Source organism: Haliotis rufescens, unplaced genomic scaffold (genome assembly GCF_023055435.1).
Source record: "Haliotis rufescens isolate VD_foot unplaced genomic scaffold, xgHalRufe1.0.p SCAF_15, whole genome shotgun sequence".
Lineage (NCBI taxonomy): Eukaryota > Metazoa > Mollusca > Gastropoda > Lepetellida > Haliotidae > Haliotis > Haliotis rufescens.
Window position 1 is genome coordinate 32,440,270 of NW_025963835.1, and position 6,929 is coordinate 32,447,198.

Sequence of the window (6,929 nt, forward strand, 5' to 3'; positions counted from 1 at the left end):
CTCACCTGTAAAGTCTATGACACGGAACAAAGGTGATGATGATGATGATGATGATGATGATGATGATGATGATGATGACGATGTACGTCGTTGTCATCTTCATCAACAGAATCATCATTTTCATTATCATCATGATTATTATAAAGTTTAGAAAAACTCATAACGACTCTACCAATGACTAACTAAGAGTCATTAGTCACCTTGTTTACTTCAAAATGTCATAGACGTCATTGGTAGCGTTTTTACTAAGCACCAATGACGCAATCAGACCGAATGATATGATTCACAATGATAATAATCTTTTTGTTTCTCTCACTGTCCAAGGCGAAAGTTATTCTTGAAGACAATATGTATTTTTCAAAGTTTTAAACTGATTGATTATTTTATCAAGGAAACTGGTCGCCTCTATATTTTATTTAGGTGTCTAGCGTGCATACACTTTAAATAAAAAACATAATGAAAACACATCATATTGTTATACCTATCCTTGGACACCAGTTACCGTTAAACGGCCAATTATAATAAAAACACTAATAGTGCTAAAATAGTACAAATACCCTGTGTTTAAACACTTTGGTTTCTAACACAGAGAGAGAGAGAGAGAGAGAGAGAGAGAGAGAGAGAGAGAGAGGGAGAGAGAGAGAGAGAGAGAGAGAGAGAGAGAGAGAGAGAGAGAGAGAGAGAGTGTGTGTGTGTGTGAGAGAGAGAGAGAGAGCTACACAAAAAACAACCGTGAACATTATTTATCATACTACGTATAAACATATTCTTAATCAATACGGCTTAATGGGTTGACAAATCCTCGCACTCCATTAGATATTTCATTTGGTCTGTACCAAGATCTGAAAGTTTGATTCAAAGACGAGGCACGATTCCATCACAAGCTCTTAGATCCAAATAGAGATTACAATTTATTAAAAAAGTGTATCTCGTCTTCAATGCTATTGGTATTACAGTGTTTACAATGTTAATGCTTGTCTGGTACTTGTGTTTTTGTTGTCTCGGTTGCTTTATGTTGGCGATGTAAACTGCCGGGCAAAAGAAAGTATACACCTATGTCTGATGGTGGCGAGAAGTGAAACAAACAAGAAATCGTTATTCGATGGTGATGCATGTGATACGGGTATGATATGTGTGTTTGTACCCTATGCTTGCATTGTTTCGGCGACTGTAGTCGAGCTAATAACGTTTTGTACTTTTTTTTCAAGTGGTGTATACTTTTTTGGCCCGGTTCAGAACCACCATTTGATGATGATGATGACGACGTCGATGACGACGACGATGATGATGATGACGACGACGACGATGAATTAAATGTACGCTTCACACACTCGTCCTGTTTCAGACTCTATTATCGTTCTAAATAAAAAAATACATTCACCTGGAAGGTAAAATTATTTCTTTCGAACGATTTTGTAATAATAGAGAATTAAAAAGATACCATTATAGAACGTTGTCATGGTGATATTGTCCCAAATCATGTGCACGTGTTAGAGGGGCATTTATAAATATCGGTGCATATTAATTACATTGAAAATATACAGGCTGTAATTCGGATTGTGAGAGATTTCGACACAGAAATGGCTTTTGCCTACCCCCAAAGCAATGCATTACAAATCCTTCCATTCGAATACGCGGACACCTTCCGTGGTCTAGTGGATAGAGTGTCTGCCCGGAGAGCGTAAGGTCGGGGGTTTGATCCCCGGCCGTGTCATACCAAAACATGTTACAAGATGGTACTTGTTGTTACGCTGCCTAGCGCTCGGCATTAAACTGACAAAACAAGCACTGGTCGACTCGGAATATACTGTGTCTGAGCGGGTTATTCATGTTAAACTGCGGAATTGTATCTCGGTGGGCTAGCACTATAAAAACGGCATTAGTCAGGACTAGTACGAGCAGACACACACACAACACACAACACACACACACATACGCGCGCAACAATCAAAGACGTATGTATTCGTATACTTGTATATGAAGCTTTTGTGACTTGTGCATGGCTTGTGCGACATCTCTGAATAATGTCTCTATATTAATGTACATATAAAATGTAATAATATTTTTTTTCAGATATGTTTTCTTTCCTTCCTCATAACGCTTAAATAAATACCGTTTTAGTATCATGCTACACATGCGGGTGTATCGTATCACAGTGTACTTAATGGAGGATAGCCTCTCACACGGACCTGGAAACAAAATATCCGATAACTCTCTTGCCAATCTGCATACTTTGGCAAGTCTAGATTTCTTCAGTGTAAGGAAATTAAGAAATTATCTGCGATTCGTTCTATTGTATATGAGACGAAAATGTAAGCAAAAGATCGTTATAAAATAATTTCATTTCAGAGATTTGATTTTAGTCTGAAAAAGATTCTATATTCTCCAAAGTCTGTTGTCCATTAAGGATCAAGCTTGTGGTGACGTAGGTAGTGTCCCGAGTCCGCGCCAAACATTGTGTCTGTGCTGACATCTTCTATATTATTGTATTTTCTGTCCCTTTTGACAGTAATGTGATTGACAAGATTCAAGAAAAGTATGGCAAATATGCGGCCCTCGCTTTTGAAATCCCAAGTACCAAGTTGTCCGACCCATTGTTCTCGGTGTCTTAGGTTTGGTACCTCCCAATCTGTTGTCTGACATTAGGAGAGTACCCGGGTTTGCTTCCAGGAATACAGGCCTTCTGACAATCTGGATAATACAGAAGGCTGCAGTGTTTTCACATTCTCCGAAAAGTTCTGGGTGGGTTTGACAAGGCAGCGCTTCCTGGGAGAAGTTGTGTGTAGAGGGGACAAGGACCTGAGCTGATGATGAGCCTAACCAGCCTGACTGTGCCAGGATCACCCAAACCCTCTTTGCTGCATTTTTTATTTTAATCTGTAAATAATAATATTATTTAATAATACATTCAAGAGTTTCAATAGAATGGGGAAATATTTTTGTGGAATATTTTGAATATTTTGTCAATAATGGTGCTCTATGATAACATTGCGCCGAAGACGCACCCCTTCAAAGATGCGACTGGAAGAGGAACTGTTTGATTGCCTACTGTTGACAAGATGGATGTAGGAATATGTTTCACTCAGCATCAGTGTGAAGGATTTGTGTTGCAATGATGACACCTCGCAGTCTTCAAAGACATGTCTCTTGTGATGGGGTCTTGTGTTCTCATGTGTTGTTGTTGTTGTTGTTGTTGTGATGATGATGACCTTGATGATGATGAGGAGGAGGAGGAGGAGGAGGAGGATACGACGATGATAACTTGGATGATATGTGTCTTAATTGTGAAAGTTTAAATACAAATGTGACTTACAGGCTATATGGGAATATATGATACACAATAACAGTGAGATTATTCATTTACCCAAGCCTCACCTGTAAAGTCTATGACACGGAACAAAGGTGATGATGATGATGATGATGACGACGATGACGATGTACGTCGTTGTCATCTTCATCAACAGAATCATCATTTTCATTATCATCATGATTATTATAAAGTTTAGAAAAACTCATAACGACTCTACCAATGACTAACTATGAGTCTTAGTCACCTTGTTTACTTCAAAATGTCATAGACGTCATTGGTAGCGTTGTTACTAAGCACCAATGACGCAATCAGACCGAATGATATGATTCACAATGATAATAATCCATGTGTTTCTCTCACTGTCCAGGCGAAAGTTTTATTCTTGAAGACAATATGTCTTTTTCAAAGTTTTACACTGAATGATTATTTTATCAAGGAAACTGGTCGCCCCTATATTTTATTTAGGTGTCTAGCGTGCATACACTTTAAATAAAAAACATCATGAAAGCACATCATATTGTTATACCCACCCTTGGACACCAGTTACCGTTAAACGGCCAATTATAATAAAAACACTAATAGTGCTAAAATAATACAAATACCCTGTGTTTAAACACTTTGGTTTCTAACACACAGAGAGAGAGAGAGAGACACAGAGAGAGAGAGAGAGAGAGAGAGAGAGAGAGAGAGAGAGAGAGAGAGAGAGAGAGAGAGAGAGAGAGAGAGAGAGAGATTCACAAAAAGCAACCGTGAACATTATTTATCATACTACGTTTAATCATATTCTTAATCAATACGGCTTAATGGGTTGACAAATCCTCGCACTCCATTAGATATTTCATTTGGTCTGTACCAAGATCTGGAGGTTTGATTCAAAGACGAGGCACGATTCCATCACAAGCTCTTAGGTCCAAATAGAGATTACAATTTATTATAAAAAAGTGTATCTCGTCTTCAATGCTATTGATATTGCAGTGTTTACAATGTTAATGCTTGTCTGGTACTTGTGTTTTTGTTGTCTCGGTTGCTTTATGTAAACTGCCGGGCAAAAGAAAGTATACACCTATGTCTGATGGTGGCGAGAAGTGAAACAAACAAGAAATCGTTATTCGATGGTGATGCATGTGATACGGGTATGTTATGTGCGTTTGTACCTTATGCTTGCATTGTTTCGGCGACTGTAGTCGAGCCTTTTCTTTCCTTCCTCATAACGCTTAAATAAATACCGTTTGCGTAACATGCTACACATGCGGGTGTATCGTATCACAGTGTACTTAATGGAGGATAGTCCCTCATACTCTCTTGCCTATCTGCAATACTTTGGCAAGTCTAGATTTCTTCAGTGTAAGGAAATTAAGAAATTATCTGCGATTCGTTCTATTGTATATGAGAAGAAAATGTAAGCAAAAGATCGTTATAAAATAATTTCATTTCAGAGATTTGATCTTAGTCTGAAAAAGATTCTATATTCTCCAAAGTCTGTTGTCCATTTAGGATCAAGGTTGTGGTGACGTAGGTAGTGTCCCGAGTCCGCGCCAAACATTGTGTCTGTGCTGAAATCTTTTATATTATTGTATTTTCTGTCCCTTTTGACACTAATGTGATTGACAAGATTCAAGAAAAGTATGGCAAATATGCGGCCCTCGCTTTTGAAATCCCAAGTACCAAGTTGTCCGACCCATTGTTCTCGGTGTCTTAGGTTTGGTACCTCCCAATCTGTTGTCTGACATTAGGAGAGTACCCGGGTTTGCTTCCAGGAATACAGGCCTTCTGACAATCTGGATAATACAGAAGGCTGCAGTGTTTTCACATTCTCCGAAAAGTTCTGGGTGGGTTTGACAAGGCAGCGCTTCCTGGGAGAAGTTGTGTGTAGAGGGGACAAGGACCCTGAGCTGATGATGAGCCTAACCAGCCTGACTGTGCCAGGATCACCCAAACCCTCTTTGCTGCATTTTTTTATTTTAATCTGTAAATAATAATATTATTTAATAATACATTCAAGAGTTTCAATAGAATGGGGAAATATTTTTGTGGAATATTTTGAATATTTTGTCAATAATGGTGCTCTATGATAACATTGCGCTGAAGACGCACCCCTTCAAAGATGCGACTGGAAGAGGAACTGTTTGATTGCCTACTGTTGACAAGATGGATGTAGGAATATGTTTCACTCAGCATCAGTGTGAAGGATTTGTGTTGCAATGATGACACCTCGCAGTCTTCAAAGACATGTCTCTTGTGATGGGGTCTTGTGTTCTCACGTGTTGTTGTTGTTGTTGTTGTTGTTGTGATGATGATGACCTTGATGATGATGATGATGAGGATGAGGATGATGAGGAGGAGGAGGATACGACGATGATAACTTGGATGATATGTGTCTGAAAGTTTAAATACAAATGTGACTTACAGGCTATATGGGAATACATGATACACAATAACAGTGAGATTATTCATTTACCCAAGCCTCACCTGTAAAGTCTATGACACGGAACAAAGGTGATGATGATGATGATGATGATGATGATGATGATGATGATGATGATGATGACGATGTACGTCGTTGTCATCTTCATCAACAGAATCATCATTTTCATTATCATCATGATTATTATAAAGTTTAGAAAAACTCATAACGACTCTACCAATGACTAACTAAGAGTCATTAGTCACCTTGTTTACTTCAAAATGTCATAGACGTCATTGGTAGCGTTTTTACTAAGCACCAATGACGCAATCAGACCGAATGATATGATTCACAATGATAATAATCTTTTTGTTTCTCTCACTGTCCAAGGCGAAAGTTATTCTTGAAGACAATATGTATTTTTCAAAGTTTTAAACTGATTGATTATTTTATCAAGGAAACTGGTCGCCTCTATATTTTATTTAGGTGTCTAGCGTGCATACACTTTAAATAAAAAACATAATGAAAACACATCATATTGTTATACCTATCCTTGGACACCAGTTACCGTTAAACGGCCAATTATAATAAAAACACTAATAGTGCTAAAAAAGTACAAATACCCTGTGTTTAAACACTTTGGTTTCTAACACAGAGAGAGAGAGAGAGAGAGAGAGAGAGAGAGAGAGAGAGAGAGAGAGAGAGAGAGAGCTACACAAAAAACAACCGTGAACATTATTTATCATACTACGTATAAACATATTCTTAATCAATACGGCTTAATGGGTTGACAAATCCTCGCACTCCATTAGATATTTCATTTGGTCTGTACCAAGATCTGAAAGTTTGATTCAAAGACGAGGCACGATTCCATCACAAGCTCTTAGATCCAAATAGAGATTACAATTTATTAAAAAAGTGTATCTCGTCTTCAATGCTATTGGTATTACAGTGTTTACAATGTTAATGCTTGTCTGGTACTTGTGTTTTTGTTGTCTCGGTTGCTTTATGTTGGCGATGTAAACTGCCGGGCAAAAGAAAGTATACACCTATGTCTGATGGTGGCGAGAAGTGAAACAAACAAGAAATCGTTATTCGATGGTGATGCATGTGATACGGGTATGATATGTGTGTTTGTACCCTATGCTTGCATTGTTTCGGCGACTGTAGTCGAGCTAATAACGTTTTGTACTTTTTTTTCAAGTGGTGTATACT